This window comes from Mauremys mutica, chromosome 3 (genome assembly GCF_020497125.1).
Source record: "Mauremys mutica isolate MM-2020 ecotype Southern chromosome 3, ASM2049712v1, whole genome shotgun sequence".
In the NCBI taxonomy this organism is placed as follows: Eukaryota; Metazoa; Chordata; order Testudines; family Geoemydidae; genus Mauremys; species Mauremys mutica.
In genome coordinates, this window is record NC_059074.1 from 127,691,292 (window position 1) to 127,707,331 (window position 16,040).

The 16,040-nt window shown below is 40.6% G+C and overlaps 1 long non-coding RNA gene across 1 annotated transcript in view; it reads right to left on the reverse strand.

Annotated features, from left to right (window-relative positions):
- Window positions 1-10,712: 10,712 nt before the first annotated feature.
- The window catches only part of LOC123366243, a 29,726-nt gene continuing 24,398 nt past the window's right edge, over window positions 10,713-16,040 (reverse strand). The window contains exon 3 of the long non-coding RNA XR_006577980.1: window positions 10,713-10,798. This is a non-coding gene — a long non-coding RNA (uncharacterized LOC123366243). The remainder of the gene's footprint in view (window positions 10,799-16,040) is intronic.

Here is a 16,040-nt window from a genome sequence, read left to right on the forward strand (position 1 = left end):
AATTAGTAGTTTTGCAATTTCACATTTGAGTTCTGAAGGAACTCTTGGATGAATACCATCTGGCCTGGTGACTTATTACTCTTTAAATTATCAATTTGTTCCAAACCCTCCTTTAATGACACCTCAATCTGAGACAGTTCCTCAGTTTTGTCACCTAAGAAGAATGACTCAGGTTTGGGAATCTCCCTCACATCCTCAGCCGTGACAACTGATGCAAAGAATTCATTTAGTTTCTCCGCAGTAGCCTTATCTGCCTTAAGTGCTCCTTTAGGATCATGATCGTCCAGTGGCCTCACCAGTTGTTTAGCAGGCTTCTGATGTACTTAAAACAATTTTTGGAATTACTTTTTGAGTCTTTGGCTAGCTGTTCTTCATATTCTTTTTTGACTCTCTTAATTATATTTTTACATTTCACTTGCCAGAGTTTGTGCTCCTTTCTATTTTCCTCACTAGGATTTAACTTCCACTTTTTAAAGGATGACTTTTTACTTTTAATTACTTCTTTTATTTTGCTGTTGAGCCACGGTGGCCCTTTTCTGGTCTTCTTACTATCTTTTTTTAATTTGGGGTATACATTTAAATTGAGCCTCTATTATGGTGATTTTATAAAGTTTCCATGCAGTTTGCAGGGATTTCACTTTTGGCACTGTGCCTTTTTAATTTCTGTTTAACTAAGTTCCTCATTTCTGTGTAGTTCCCCTTTCTGAAATTAAATGATTCTGCAAACATTTACAGAGATGCTTAAATCTGAAGCCAGTGGGACTACTCAGGTGCTTAAAGTTAATATGCAGGCATGTAAGCATCTGCAAGTTCATAGCCTGAGTCAGTCATGTAATTAGTGCAGTGTTCTTTGATTTGGGCTTCCCACACTGCTGAGAAATGTTTAAAATCGGTTTCCATTGATCTTATTCAAAAGGCCAACCACGAAAACATGTGTTATTACTATCAAAACAATTCTTTCCCTTTGAAAAAATATGCATTTTTGGTCCCAAACTATTTGATGGTGTATTCCTCTTTCAGCACTAAAATAGTGAAGTAATAAATAAGAACAGCTGATATGACTTACTGTATTTAGTTGCATAAACACTTCAAGGAGTTGCCACTAAGCCTCAGAGTTTATAACTAGGAAATAAATAAAAAATAAAAAGCAATAAAAACAGGATGGTCTCAAAACACTAATTTATTACAGCAAATAAAAGCTGTAGAAACTATGACTGTTAATATTTTAGGATGCTTCAGAACCTAAGTGTCTCTCACAAATGCAGGAAGGGTATGAGAATCAAGGTGCTCCATGTAAAAAGTGAGTGGTGAAATGTCATGGTAAGGCTCATCTTTGCATGCCATGTTTTACATAAGCAGTGACATTAGACAGCAAAACTTCATGCAGAATATACTTTATGTGCATCAAGCCTTTGTTCCCACAGCTTTATAAATTCTTATCTCTACAGATTTATGATGTGTTCCAACTTGTGCTTCATGCCCCATCTCAGGCAGTGCTGCCTTTTTCTGGGTTTTTTTTTTCTTTTTTTTAAAAGAATGCCACTATTCCAATCCCATGCTCGCTCGCTCACACACACACCAATGTTGGGAATAGCAAAGGTTAAGAGGTGTGCAGCTAATGTAGAACAGCTGAGCGAGACACTATGGAAACGGAATGCAGGATGAAACAATATATTCCCAAGATATTAACAAAAAAGAATTGACTAGTTTGTTTGTTGTCCCTGCTTGTTCTTTTCCCGACACCTGACACGGTTTGAAAAGTTCAATTAATGACAAAATGCTAACTTTATTTAAAAAAAACAAACAAAAGAAGTGCTATTTACACATTGCATCATCACCACTTATTTAAGCACGACTGTTCTTCACACTGTGACAGACTCAGACCAGAAGGATAAGAAAGCAAGTATATTAGCCTTAGAACGAGCAGGTCCCTGTTCCCTGAATAGCCAAACAAAGGCTACTCCAGGCCAATCAAGACACCTGATGCCACTTAACCAGTTAAGGGCATTAGGCTAGTGCTGGCACCTGACCCCAATTAACTGGCAAAGGGTCAGCTAAGGCTGTTAGGCTAATGAAGACAGCTGGAACCAATCAAGGTCTCATTCATACTGCTTAAAAGCTCTCCTTCCCAGTTCCCTGGGGGAAGTCCAGGTGAAAGGAGCTGGAGGTGAAGAAGCTTGCTGTATCTGGATGGAAGGGTGAAGCTAGGAAAAGGGACCATGGGGGAAGTGGCCCAGGGAATCAAAGCAGCTGCAGTGGTGAAGGGAAATCCACCAACAGCTGCTACCATTAGGGTCCCTGGGCTGGAACCTGGAGTAGAAGGTGGGCCTGCGTTTTCCCCTCCCCCCCTGCTCTACAGAGATCCCCTCCAGTCAGGAGGCTGAACTGTGCCTACTGAGCTCTATGGAGTGAGAGAGACTGTGGGGTAATTCCCCTTCCCAACCCCCAAACTGGCCTATGATTAAAGTAACTCAATAGGCTGTGACTCTTGTCACTACACTGTGAAAGGAAGGTCACGCTGGGGCCTTAGTGGGTTTCTGAGGCCACTGAGTCTGCCTGGAAGCGTGGGACCCACCAATACAGGCTCGGAACTTTGTCACAACATATAACCTATTTTAGTTCACAAAAGATATGTGAATCTACAGTGCATCTACTGTAATTCTTAAATGAAAATACCTTTTTAAAATCCCTTTGTTACGATTTCCATTGGATCACTTCTCTGTGCTAGTTCATAGTTTTAGTAATTTCCTAGAATTATATTAAGAGCCAAAGGTGTCTCCTTGGGGACACAGTTCTTTATTACTCACATGCAATGCAATGGGTAAAATACTTATGTAATTAAGGGCCTCATTCCACCCAGGCCTCTGCCATAAGGATCAGTATGAATATTGCCCATGCCATTTAATTAACTTAGTGCATTTATTATTATTTTGTACACATTCTGAGAAAGATTTGCTAAAACCCTGTGCATCACAGTATCATCAAAATGGGATATGAGAAGAGCTACTAGATGCCCAAGTCCATGTCCCTACTACTGCAGGGCTGTTACCTATAATATATGCTTTTACCACTTGGCCAAATTTTTGAATGTCAGGAGGTAGGCATATCATTTGATTTGGGAAACAATTCTATAATCTATCAGGACTCTCAGCTGTTGAACCAAAATTGCCCTTTTTCAAATTTCATCTTCTTGCCACTTGAGATAGTGCCACTCTAAATAATTCTTCTCCATTTGGGGGTATGGAGGGAATGGGGGTGACTGCACACACATCCTTTTAGGCATCAATTATGTTTCCTCAATCCTTTCTCCTAACTATATGGGAAATCCACAGTTTGTGCAACAGTGTCCATTGCTTTGGGATCAATTGTCATTTAGGGGGGAAAAAAATCCAAACATAGGGAATAAATCACTTTAAAATATATCTTATGGGTTACTGACAGTGACTACCAACCATTTCCTGCAGTGATTATTGAGGGAAAAATAAAAAGCTATTTGTCACAAAATATTTACTGGAAATCTAGAAAATGCTGAACCAATCAGGAAGCTATTTTCTTAAGTCTTATAACTGCTTTACTGGTAAGACTAGTAAATGATTTAGGGTAAGTGCAGAATGGTTTTACTTATGACCAATAAAGCTTATATGGTTATTTAAAATTTTATTGAATTCCTCTTCAATTTCCATTCACTGAAGCCACTGGGAAGAAATAGTCAACATACAAATTCTTCACAAATATCTTTTTTCGTTTAATGTTGCTTTCCTTTCCTGTGGTCTTCTATCGCAGGAAGACCATTTTCAATAACTGGAATATATCACTATGAACAATTATCTATAGCATAAAACTGGTCAACTCTATCGCTTTAAAAATAAAGGACACATTCTGCACTACTACATCTATAAATTGGGGGGAGGGATAGCTCAGTGGTTTGAGCATTAGCCTCCTAAACCCAGGGTTGTAAGTTCAATCCTTGAAGGAGCTAATTAGGGATCTAGGGCAAAAATCAGTACTTGGTCCTGCTAGTGAAGGCAGGGGACTGGACTCAATGACCTTTTAAAGTCCCTTCCAGTTCTAGGAGATTAGTATATCTCCAATTATTATTTATATATTATTTATGGGGCTGTGCAGCAAAGCTGAAATTCATCTCTCTAGAGCAGGTGAGCAAAAGTGCTACACAAGTCTTCAAAATAAGGTTTAAGCAGTGAATAGTCCTGGAGCTGGATGGACATCTAAACGGGATGAATTTTACTGAAAGTCCCAAACTTTGCAATACACTTATAGTAATTCCAGTGACCCAGTGAACATCCACTTAGAATGAAGCAGTTCTGTGGAAAAAAAGGACTTCACTATAAATCAGTTTCACTATTCTAAACCATTGGAAATTTTCCAATTGACTTCAACGGGCTTTGGCTCATGCCCTCAGTGCACAGGTTAGACAGTGGAGAAGGCAGACTACGGCTAAAATGATCTATCTGGTTTAGAGGTTACTCAAGTTAAATTTAGCAAACTAAGGCACAGATATTTAGGAGAGCTCTGCTTGACCCTAAACAAAATCTAAACACCCCACAACATGAATGAAGTCCACATCTAGATCTAGCGCCTTTCTGTGGGAATAGGTGGCAGTATAAAATCCTAAGATATGCATTCTGGTGCTTAAGCATAACAGGAAAAAGCTAGGACAGACTGAAATCCTCCTCTCTGATTTCCTTGCATTGTCAGCTCAGATCAAAATGAGTAGCACCAACCCGGTAGCTCTTATTCATGCAGCGTTTCCCTTTGAACTCAATTGAGTGATCCACATGATTAAGGCCTGCTTGTCTGAATAGAGGATGGCAGTATTGCACCTCCATGTTTTTTATATTTACTGCAGCATTTTGTAGCTTTTCCAAACTCTCATTTTCAAAGTCCCATCAGCCGAGGTGACAGGTACCTAGTGCTAGACGGGGCTCAGCCTGCCCAAATCTGAGCCCGCCCTGCCACTTGCGCACAGCATCCTGCTTGCAGGCAAAGCACTGCCTCCAGTGGTGCCAGCTTGGTGCTGAACTGCCTGGCTACCCCACAGGAGGGCCCAGTGGCAGATGGTGAAGTGAGTCCATAGGGCCCTGGCATTGTGCTACAGGGAGAGTCTGTTCTGTGCATGCCAGCATCCTGTAAGTCAGCCCCATCCCTGGCTCTCCTTCCCTGGTGCTTTTCAGCACAGCTGGAGCTAGGGCCATCAAGGAGGGGAGTGAGTGAGCAGAACAGAGGAGAGGATGGGAGAAGGGCTGCAGAGGAGGGAGCCAGAGGGTAGGGCCTGACAGTTTTATTCAGTCCTGCCCAAAGAATGTTTTCACCAGTCACTTATAACCACAAGCTAGATTGTGTTGTCACCATCCTTGTTGTTGGTGAATATAGTACTGGAAGTTCTCCTTGTGATAGGCACAGAGATGTTCCTAATGGCTGATAAGGATATTAAAATTCTAGTAAAACCATGTTGACATCTTTCGTCTCTCATAGAGGATGGCCACTGATTAGTGAATCCTGGCTAAGGTGTAAACACTGTTGTGGTACATCTTTATTCATTACGCGGTCTGCTGCACTTCCATAGCCTCCCAATTTGGCCAGCTGTTGGTACTGGATCCAACCACTGTCTCAGCTGGTACTAATTTTCAGGCTATCCAAAGCAGATGGAAAATAGAGAATGAAGACGCAGACTTTAACACCCACATGACGCCTAACACAGCCTGGGAATGTTACTGTGGCTATATTTGTGTATGCACATCATAATTGCCTTACCAGAACAGATCTGTGGCCCATCTAGTCTGGTATCCTGTCTCCAAGAGCAACCAAAACCAGACACCTCAAAGGCCTAAAGCCCCCATAATGCACTGAATTGTGCAACATGCTATACTATAGAGGGGAAATTCTTCCCGACTCTGTCACTTGCTCAGTTATGTCCTGAAGCATGAAGGGTAATAGCCCTAGAGATTTTTTTGTCCTAGCTTGAGTAATTGCAGATGCTGCTTTCTTCAGATAAATACATGATCTTTCTATGAACCTCATTAATACGTTGCAGTATTAAGCTCAACAAGATAATTTTATGTCAGATAATTTAAAAAACAAATTCCAACCATGCTCCGGGCATGAGCATCAGATTTTAATATCAGACATCTATGGTAGAACTAAAAATATTTAGGGGGTAAAGTTAGGAGTCTGAATATTATTCACTTACTGGTTTATTCCATTGCCCCTACCAGCAGTTTCCTGATAGACAAGTTCCACTCTGCTAGACCTGTGCAACCCCACTATAGTTAATAAGACATCTCACCATGTTATAAGGGAGCATAAGTGAGAACAGGCCTTGACCAAAGAGTGTTAATTTATATTGCTAATATTATAATAGCATATATAGTGTATGCCATCTTATGCCTATGATAATACAACAAGCTTTAATTTCCTGGGGGATGGACAACATTGAGTTATTTTTAAATGTATCGTAACGCCTCACTTAAAGTTGTCCCGGTTAACATTGTTTCGTTGCTGATCAATTAGAGAACAAGCTCGTTTAAAGTTGTGCAATGCTCCCTTATAACATTGTTTGGCAGCCACCTGCTTTGTCCACTGGCTTCCAGGAAGAGCAGCCCGTTGCAGCTGGCCAGCGGGGTCTTGGATCCAGTGTGGACCAGCAGCCCCCCCATCAGCTCCCCGCTCCCCTAAGTTCCCTGTGTGGCAACTGCCCAGCAGGCTACCAATTGCTGGCAGTTCAGCTGTCCTTCCCCCCCACTGCCACGTGCTGCTCCTGCCCTCTGCCTTGGAGCTGCTCCTGGGAGCCTCCTGCCTGCTGTGCTGAGGGGAGAGGGGGAAGAAGGGTGCTAATGTCAGGGTGTCCCCATCTCCCCCACCCACTCCTGTACCTTATCTTCACAGAGGGTGAGGGGTGGGGGACAGGACAGGGCTCAGGACAGCGGGAGCTTGCTGGCAGCAGCTGCTGTCTCAATTTGCTAATCTACTTAAAAAGGCAATGTACTTAGAATGGGGTCAGAGTACTTAAAGGGACAATGCACATCTCTCTCTCTCTCTGTCTCTCTCTGCCATGCTGTCTCCCCTCCCTCCATTCATGCTGCTTTGTAGAGTATAAGGCTACATTAACAATGATGTGTTAACCATCCTTGAGGGCTCAGACAAGTGTTAGTTCATCATTTAGCAGTAAGACATTCCCTGGGAAATATCCCACCCTCTGACTTCACCACCTCAACCAAGCTTCACAATCATCATTGTATTAAATTGTTTGTTTAAAACTTAGTGAGTGTGTATGTGTGTAGTCTTTTGTCTGGCGAAAAATTTCCATGGAACCTACCCCCCCCCCCATTTACATTAATTCTTGTGGGGAAATTGGATTCACTTAACATCTTTTCATTTAAAGTAGCATTTTTCAGGAACATAACTACAACATTAAGTGAAGAGTTACTGTATATCTCAAAATATTTTACACGTATCATGGCATATAAGCCAAATTCTGCTCTTTTCTATCCAAATATATGGCAATTATAATGTACTCATTGTACCATCTGGATACTAGAGAAGAGAAATTTATACTAGCATATATTTGAATACCAACCCTGCTTTTTCTCTAAGTGGTTTTGCCAGGTCAGCATGAGCTATTTTATTTCCCCCTCCTTTCTTCCCTTCCACGCGGTTCTTCTGATTCCAGAAAGGCAAAGGAGGAAGGTTTGGCAATGGAACCTGATGATAGTCTAGCACTCAACTAGATGTAATTTATTATTTGAATTAAAGTAGCAATTCTGTTAAGCACTGTACATACATGGTTAAAAACAGTGCCTGCCCTGAAGAACTGACACTTGAAATGCACAGACAAAGGGTTCAAGGGGAAACAAAGATCTGCTGAAGGTCAGTGGTATCAGTGCTGTATCTACTGGACTATGTTGCCCCTCTAATTTGGAAAGGAATTTCTCAGATAGAGGAACTCCAGCTTCCTAAAGTTTTCCTCTTGAGCCCCAATAGCTCCAGCTTCTCTGATGAGCATTGCTGTCTCTGTGGGTCATAAACAAGGAGCTGGTCTAGGATATAACCTTATGCTAATCTAATTAGGGCTTTAAAGATCATGACCATAACCTTTCAAATCCAATGCAAGGTTAACAGGAAGCCAAAGGCAGCAAGCAAGCACTGGCATCATATGTAACAAACACCCTTTCCTGATGAAGAGGTGAGCTGCCACATGCTGCTATGCCATTTGGAGTGTGTGTTCCTTCACCTAGGGAGGACTGTCAAGGAGTTGTCCTGAGTAATCCAGCCCTGAAGTGACAAAGGAATGGATCATGTTGATTAAGCCTTTGAGATGCCAAGGTGTAATTGTCTGGCAAGAAGTCATGTTTTGCTACTCTTTCTATCAGTTTCATGAAGCAGTGAAGAATCTAATAACTCCAGGGTTTGTACCATCTTGACCCTCTGTCCTGATTAGCTCCTCAGAGCAGGGCCAGCTTTAGGCACCAGCTCAGCAAGCAGGTGCTTGGGGCGGCCAAGGGGAAGGGGCAGCAAGTCGGGCTCTTCGGTGGCAATTTGGCAGCGGGTCCCTCGGTCCCTGTCAGAGGGAAGGACCTGCCTCCGAAGAAGAAAGTGGCATGGTGGAGCTGCTGCCAATCGCGATCACAGCTTTCTCTCTCTTTTTTTTTTTTTTTTTTGGCCACTTGGGGTGGCAAAAACCCTGGAGCCGGCCCTGCCTCACAGTGTCTCCCTCTTTCTATAAGCACAACTTCCATTCTCCCTGGGTTTAGCTTGACCTATCTGCTTTTCATCTAGGTGTGATGGTGCTTCCCAGGTCTTCTGTGGAAAAGCTGTGAAGCTGGGTTTTGTCAATACCTTGGTAGCATTTGAGCCTGTATAGGTTTAAAAGGCACAGACATAGATCAATCCTATGTGGACTATACATGTGAAAATATTGAAGATAAGCAGGATCCCCCATCACGGCCATTTAGGATCTTTTCAGAGGAATGAAAGCACCTAGTTCAGTGGCACTCTACCCTTTCCTACCTCTGGTTGATAGAACTGTCTCAATAGCTAATCACATGTTGAGCATCATGAACTTTGTCCTTTGTCTATAGCCACAAGGACAGAATCCAACAGTCCATCCAGGGTTATCTTCATGCCATGATCTAATCTGAAACCCAATCATGAAGGGCTCAGTATTTTAGCTGATGTGTCGTTGGAATTTGATTATCCACACATTTTTCAATGAATTTGTCTGGGAAAAGGAAGTTTAAAACCAAATGGTAGATTTCAAGAGCATTACTCCTGCATCTCCGCTGACTATGATGAATTCCAGCTGAGTAACTGAGAGCAGAATTTGGCCTAGTGTAGGCAATATGTAGAATTAAATCTATTATGGAGCAGTAGCAGCCACTCTATAGTTAAGGTACAACTGGGTTTCAATAATAAGCCAAATTTTTGTATCCCTTCTAAATCCCACAGTAAAAATCATAGCTGCAAAATTAGTAAATTAGGCATAGGGCCAAAATAAGTTTTTTCCCCACCAACACAGAATTGGACAAGGAGTTCCTGAATGATGATACCAAATAGTGGTGTCCAGTAGACTTCAAAATATATTTTCCCCACTTTAATCAAAAAACAAAATGGCTAGACTCTCTAACTGACGTGCAGAGCTCAAAAGCAAACAGCGATTTATTAGCTCTAATTTAAAGAGTTCTTAATATTAATATTTGAAATAGGACTGTCTTTGTGGATCATTTCAAACTATTTTAACAAATGGCATCAAATAACTGCTAGAGATCCAAGATTTCAGTTAAAAAATGTCTAGCTATTTCCTTGCTGAGATTGACCTCAAAATGTAAACTTGACAATGGAAATAAAAAGAACTTTCCCACCAAAGCTGAAATGAATCAGACAAATTAAGACACATTAAAAAGTGGTATTCACTACAACTAGAACATTCTTACAGCATTTCTTCTTTTGTTTCCTTTTTTTTTTTTTTAGAGGAAGGAGCTAAATCCTAACTTGAGAGCAGACAGTGGGAGACAACTGAAGTAAGTTTATTGGATTCATATATTCTAGAGGGGTGAGTTGGATGGAAATGCATCACTGTTCTGGTGCATTATTCCCAAAGCTCCTACTCTGCTCCCACCCCTGCATGCCTGAGCGCGAGCACACACACTCTCTCTCTCTACTGTGCACCTCCCATGATCAACACAAAGCGACCCCGGCTCATCCAACCTTTAGGAGTTCAGCAGTAGCGTGTGCGACCAGGGAGACTGAAGAAAACAGGGGACTCGGGCTAGGAGGGAAGATAATGCCCTCCAACTCTGTAAACCTTCTGAGAACTCCCAGCAAGCCTTAGGACATTCATTAGCACCAACTCACAAGTCTTAAGATACTCATCTGGGACCACCCATGCCCACTCATCCCCAGCAAGTTTTAATAGTCATGAAAATCCCATAAGAAGCTTATTCTGGTTCATCAGCACCCTGAAGAGTCTTTTATATAAGCAATATTTCCTCTTTCACCTCAGCTCCTTTCCATGCAGTGAAGTACTCTGTGGTTAGTTTTTTATAAGAACCAGAACATTTCACTGCTAGATTTTCAAACCTTCAGATGAAACATGCTCTGTTGTGTACATAAATATAAATTTAACCACCAACCACCATCATTGTAACATAAGCCAAATCCTGAAGTCCGTCTTTCAGTAGATGGTCCAATGTTAATAAGTCGGCTATTCACAACTAAGGCAGAGGAGGGGGTTTCTTCCCCTTTTTAACAACTTTTAAATAGAGCCATTTTCAGAGGTCCACATCTAAATAAATAAATAAATAAAATCAGCAGCTATCAAAAACTTACCACAGGACAGTATCTGAGACCCCATAGTTATCTATGATAGTCTATGATTTCCTGTTCTAACAATAGTGAAAATACCACAGCATCTCTGATATCACAGTCTGGTTATCGTCATCAGATATTCATCTTTCAATGGTGACTGTTATACACAGGGCCTAGTGCTGTAAAGTTCTGTGCAGGCAAAACTCCTATTGACTTGGAGTGGTTTGTTGACAGCAGAACGGAGCCTAAAGAAGGGGGAAAAAAACTTGTTTCCCTTTAGGAGGTGGTTGTTCTATGTACACATTGCTTGCACAAGGGGAAGTTCTATTTCTGAACCCATTGAAAGCACAAATAAACACATTTTCTTTAAATGAGCTCGTTCGTCTAAGTACCTTTTGCCAACAGTTCTCTTTAACAAACTGCAACAGAATAAAAAGAAAGAGCAACTGTATCCCCCACAGTACAGCACCTTTGTGTGTTCCATTTTGTTCAATGCATTTTCTGTTTCTTAAAGACAAAGATCTAATAGTCCTGAATGTCTTTTTATGAATGTGTTCACACGCTCGGTATGTGATCTCCTGACAATACGTGGGCGTTCTTTTCACTATAGCCAAAACCCAGACATTTGCTTTTTGTTCCTGTGTGGTCAGATGCAGAAGTTGGACATTTGCAGTCTGTAAGCCATCTTTGCTACAACAGTGAAGAAAGCCTTAGTGAAGGACAAGTATAAACAAGCTGTACTATTGTCACATAGGTTAGGCTAGTATATGTACTGTTCAATATTCATCTACTGTGAATTCAGGAGCAAGACCCAGAAAAACCCTTCAGGTGCAGTGCAAGTTCAGCAGCACAATGCACCTCTTGCCCTCAACTCCCTAGATGTTCTCTCCTCTGCTAGAGCCTTCTCCTTCTCTTCAAAAACATAATTCATTTAGTTCCCATTTTCCTTTACCTTGTTGTTCTTGACCATGCGAACTCCTGCTACTCCTGGCACTCGACCACAGCTCTGCTGACACTAGATTAAGCATAAGCAGCACCAGGACTTGTTCCAGTCTCTCTCTCTCTCTCTACCCTTTGGAGCACCTCCGTTTAAAAATTAAAAAATTTAAAAAAAAGTGGGTGCTCAGTAGATCAGGGCTCAGATAACTAAGTACACAGATACAAGATCTGTGAATCAGTTCACATCCATTTTCAGATGTATATCCAAACTCTGAGTGTCTGTCCAAGGGCTGGATTCTCCTCTGCCTTACACCATCAGTGTAACTCCATTGGTTTTGATAGTCATTCCTAATTTACCCCTGTGTAAGGAATAGAAGAATCATGCTCTGTATTTCTAAGCATCCTGAATTTCAACAATTGCTAGGCAGTGCTAAGCCTGATTATATAGGGTCACAATCATAAGTTATAGATGAGGAAAAGTGGCTTGATTCACCACGGCATTCCTCCAGTTGTATGCTGGTAGGACTCCATTATAGTGGTACATGTTCTACTGTCAGTTGTCTCTGACAGCAGCATTCAGTCCTACTCAGGTACTTTTATTTAGTAAGTTATAAAAGCTGCTGTGATTATTCTGTGGCTCCATAGTGTCTTTTCTATGCTTGTGCACAATGCCTTCTTACAAGGCTTAAACCAATAAAACCACCCTACCAACAAAAACTCATCTTTCCATTCAGTGCTTAGAAACCACAGTGATAAGCCCTTGAAAAATGTATATAGAGAGATGAGATTTTTAAACACATTTTGTCGGTTATCCATAAACTTTTCTATTTGCTTTTTCTCTGTTTTGACTGAGCCTTACTCGATCTTAAACCAGGCAAAACTCACATTGAATTATGTGGAAATTTTGCTTGAGTAAAGACGGCAGGGTTTGACCCTTGATTAGTGATACATTTTATAGCAAAATACCCTCTTCTGTACTGAAATGATTTCCATTTAATATGACATATTGAACCATCTCTTTTGCAGCCTGTTTGACAGCAACTGATGATGTAAATATAAGTGTAAGGCCCAAGTTCAACAAGCACTGTTTAACAATCATGACATCAGAACAGACACTAGACTTTTAGTTTATAAAGCAGCGGTAATCCCAATTCTCCTCTACAGCTGAGAGACTTGGGTGACCTCTAGAAAACACCTGAAAAACCAGGAACGCCAGCACCAGCACTTTCTTTGGAAGATCCTTAACACAAAGTGGGAGGATCACCACACTAATGTCCTCACAGAGGCCAAGACTTCAGTATTGAAGCCCTGATTATCCAGCACCAGATGAGGTGGAGCAGATACATCCCCGATGTATGCTTACCAAAACAAATGCTGTACGCCCAACTCACCAAAGGAAATGGGGAGGCCAAAAGAAATACTTTAAAGACACCCTCAAGATAAACCCCCAGAGATATGGCATAGACACCACACACTGGGAGCCAGTCATCCAGGATAGGTATAACTGCCAAAGACTTGTCAGAGAAGGAAGGTCAACTTTTGAAGAAAATTGCCTTGTCCTGGTCACAGAAAAATGCCAGAAAAGAAAGGACAGACAACTGTCACGCAGCAGTCATGGCCCAACCCTGACTTTCAACACCAACTGCGACATCTGCCAACAAGCCTGTGGCTCAAGGATCAGACTCCTCAATCACCAAAGGACCCATAAAAAATAAAACCTGTGAAAGGAATCATCCTCTACCTTGAGGGATCGCCACTGCCAAAGTCCAGTAAGGACTTCCCTATTGACATTGAATTTATTTGAAAGGTGCTTAGATACTACAATGATAGTCACCATTACAAATCTCTAAGGTACAGATTATCTATAAAATATTTCTTTGAAGATTTAAAAACAACAACTTTGATTACCAAATGACAGTGATACAGAAAGCTGAATTTGATCTTTTCCAGATCAGATCATGTGATCAACAAGCCTGAAAAGTTTCATTTTGGAGAGACCCTCAAAAGTGAGCTAGAAATGTCACCAGGAGAAACTTTCTGAGAGTTCTGGTACTTCTTGTTTCTGCTCAGGCAAAGAAAATTCTATCTAGATTTTTGTACACCTATCCATCACTGCCCATTTTAAACAGATTGGCATTAGCAAAGGCCTTCATGAACTTCATAGTCTCTGCTTCTTCTCTCTCTCTTCTCCCCCCACCCCCATTTCAGATTATAGTAAACTCTGCTGGGCACTGCTTTTTTTGGGGGGGGGGGAGCCCAGAACAGGGGGCAGTTGTTGTAAATGTCATTCTGGTTATAGTGGAAAGGAAAGGTCTTGCAGAGATAGCTAAAGATGGCAAGATTCTGGATTCATCTAATCCCATCCATTAACTCATTGTATAAAATGCTTTACTCATGATACTTCAACATTTCTGGTTTCTGTCTAACTCCCACCCTGAAATTGCCAAGGTATGTGGAAGTGGAATAAATGGAGGTAATAACACTTTCTTTCTCCCACCTTTAGTCTGTCTTGTCTATTTACATTGTAAACTTTTTGAGACTGGGACTGTATCTTATTACTCTATGTACAGCACTCAGCATGATGAGGCCCTGATTTTAGTTGGCTCTTCACATGCTACTATAATATAAATAATAATATTAATAGTTGGGAAAAATAACCAAACTTTTTCAACTCTCAGTTAAGGTCAGTTTTGGATGATGATCCCAGATGGTCTTGTATTCAGTTCCAGGTGTTCATGTATCCAATTAACACATTCCTAAGAAATTGTTTACTTGCCCTCTACAGGTAAGTGATCCACACTGTAAACACCAAATTGCTGTCACAACAGGCCAAATGCTGCTCACCTTGATCATACATCACTTTTGAAGTAAAGGGGAATTTTGTGTGTATTCTAAGAATGGAAAGAAGTTGAGGGTCCTTTACTGATCTTATGTGTCCCTTGGTTAGGTCTTTTCATATAAATATGAAAAAATACTGAAATCAAATAAAACAGTGATTCAAAGATAAATGGTCACTGTGTTTTTGTTCACTATCTTTGGCCAAATATATTTTAGAATAATATGCAAGCCATCTGTTAAAACTGTCCATAGCCAGGATATAATCCAAGCATCTGTGTCTGTTTTCCTCACTAGTTACATAACTAAGATTGTTGAAACATGTTTCATCATATTTATTTATTTTTATTTTTTTTACATATTCTAAACTTTAACTATAAAGCCAAATGGCCAGTCAGCTTTCCAAGTATGAGTCTAATTGATTTTTCACTAGAAAACTATCTGGACTTTGAGCTGCTTATACTAAAAAGCTGGATTTAAAGGAACAGTACTTTATAGCTTTAGGAACCAAAGAGCTACATAACCTAACCAGAGAAATTCTCACCTGAATAGAGGGTTACCACAGGGTCTTCACTTCACTCTTACAAATAGAACACTAATGAAGGTGAATTCAGAAATTGAGCAAGAGGCATGATCTTTTTTCCAGTGAAAAGTGGCAAAACATCCATTGACTTCAATAGGAAGAGTCCTAAAAAAAGCTAACTGCTCTCTGGAACTTTAAAAGAGCTCTAGGAAGAAAGGACCACATGTAATTTCCATTAACTTCAGTGGAATTATAGCAGGGATACATTTGGCCCAAAGTGTTTAATTATTGCTATTTATCAAAAATTTCTTTTGCCAATGAAAGATCAGAAAGTTTTTTATATGAACAGATTTGGTACTGTGTGTGTGTGTGTGTGTGTGTGTGTGTGTGAGAGAGAGAGTTTTTTCCATCTGAAATTTAAATTGAACTTATTTTTTTAGATTAGCACAAGTATTTGCTGGAACTTAGTATATTCTAGAAAGCGTCCCTTCCCCACTGTATCTGATTTTTGTAAGCCTCAATAAATCAGTGGAACAAAAGGACAAAATATTCCTTCCAAACTGCACTATAATATGATGTTATTACTGTAATATGCATCCATTTTTCTTTGCTTTCAGAATCTCCTCTTTAATATATGCATATGTATTATACATGGAAACATTTTACAATGGTATGAAAAGCCAGGTTTTATAGTGGCATATTTTACAACAGCTAAGCAGATTTGTAACTAAAACTACCACAAAAAATCCCTGTGCAGGAAATACCTGGTTCCTGGTATAACCACTTGAGCATATATATATATGCAGTCCGAGGCACAGCTCTTAAGAAATTGTTTAATGCAATCCTTTTCAAATGTATTCAGTTGCATATCAGATACAGATACTAACTGTCCACAATTACTTCTCTGATTTTTATCCCCACT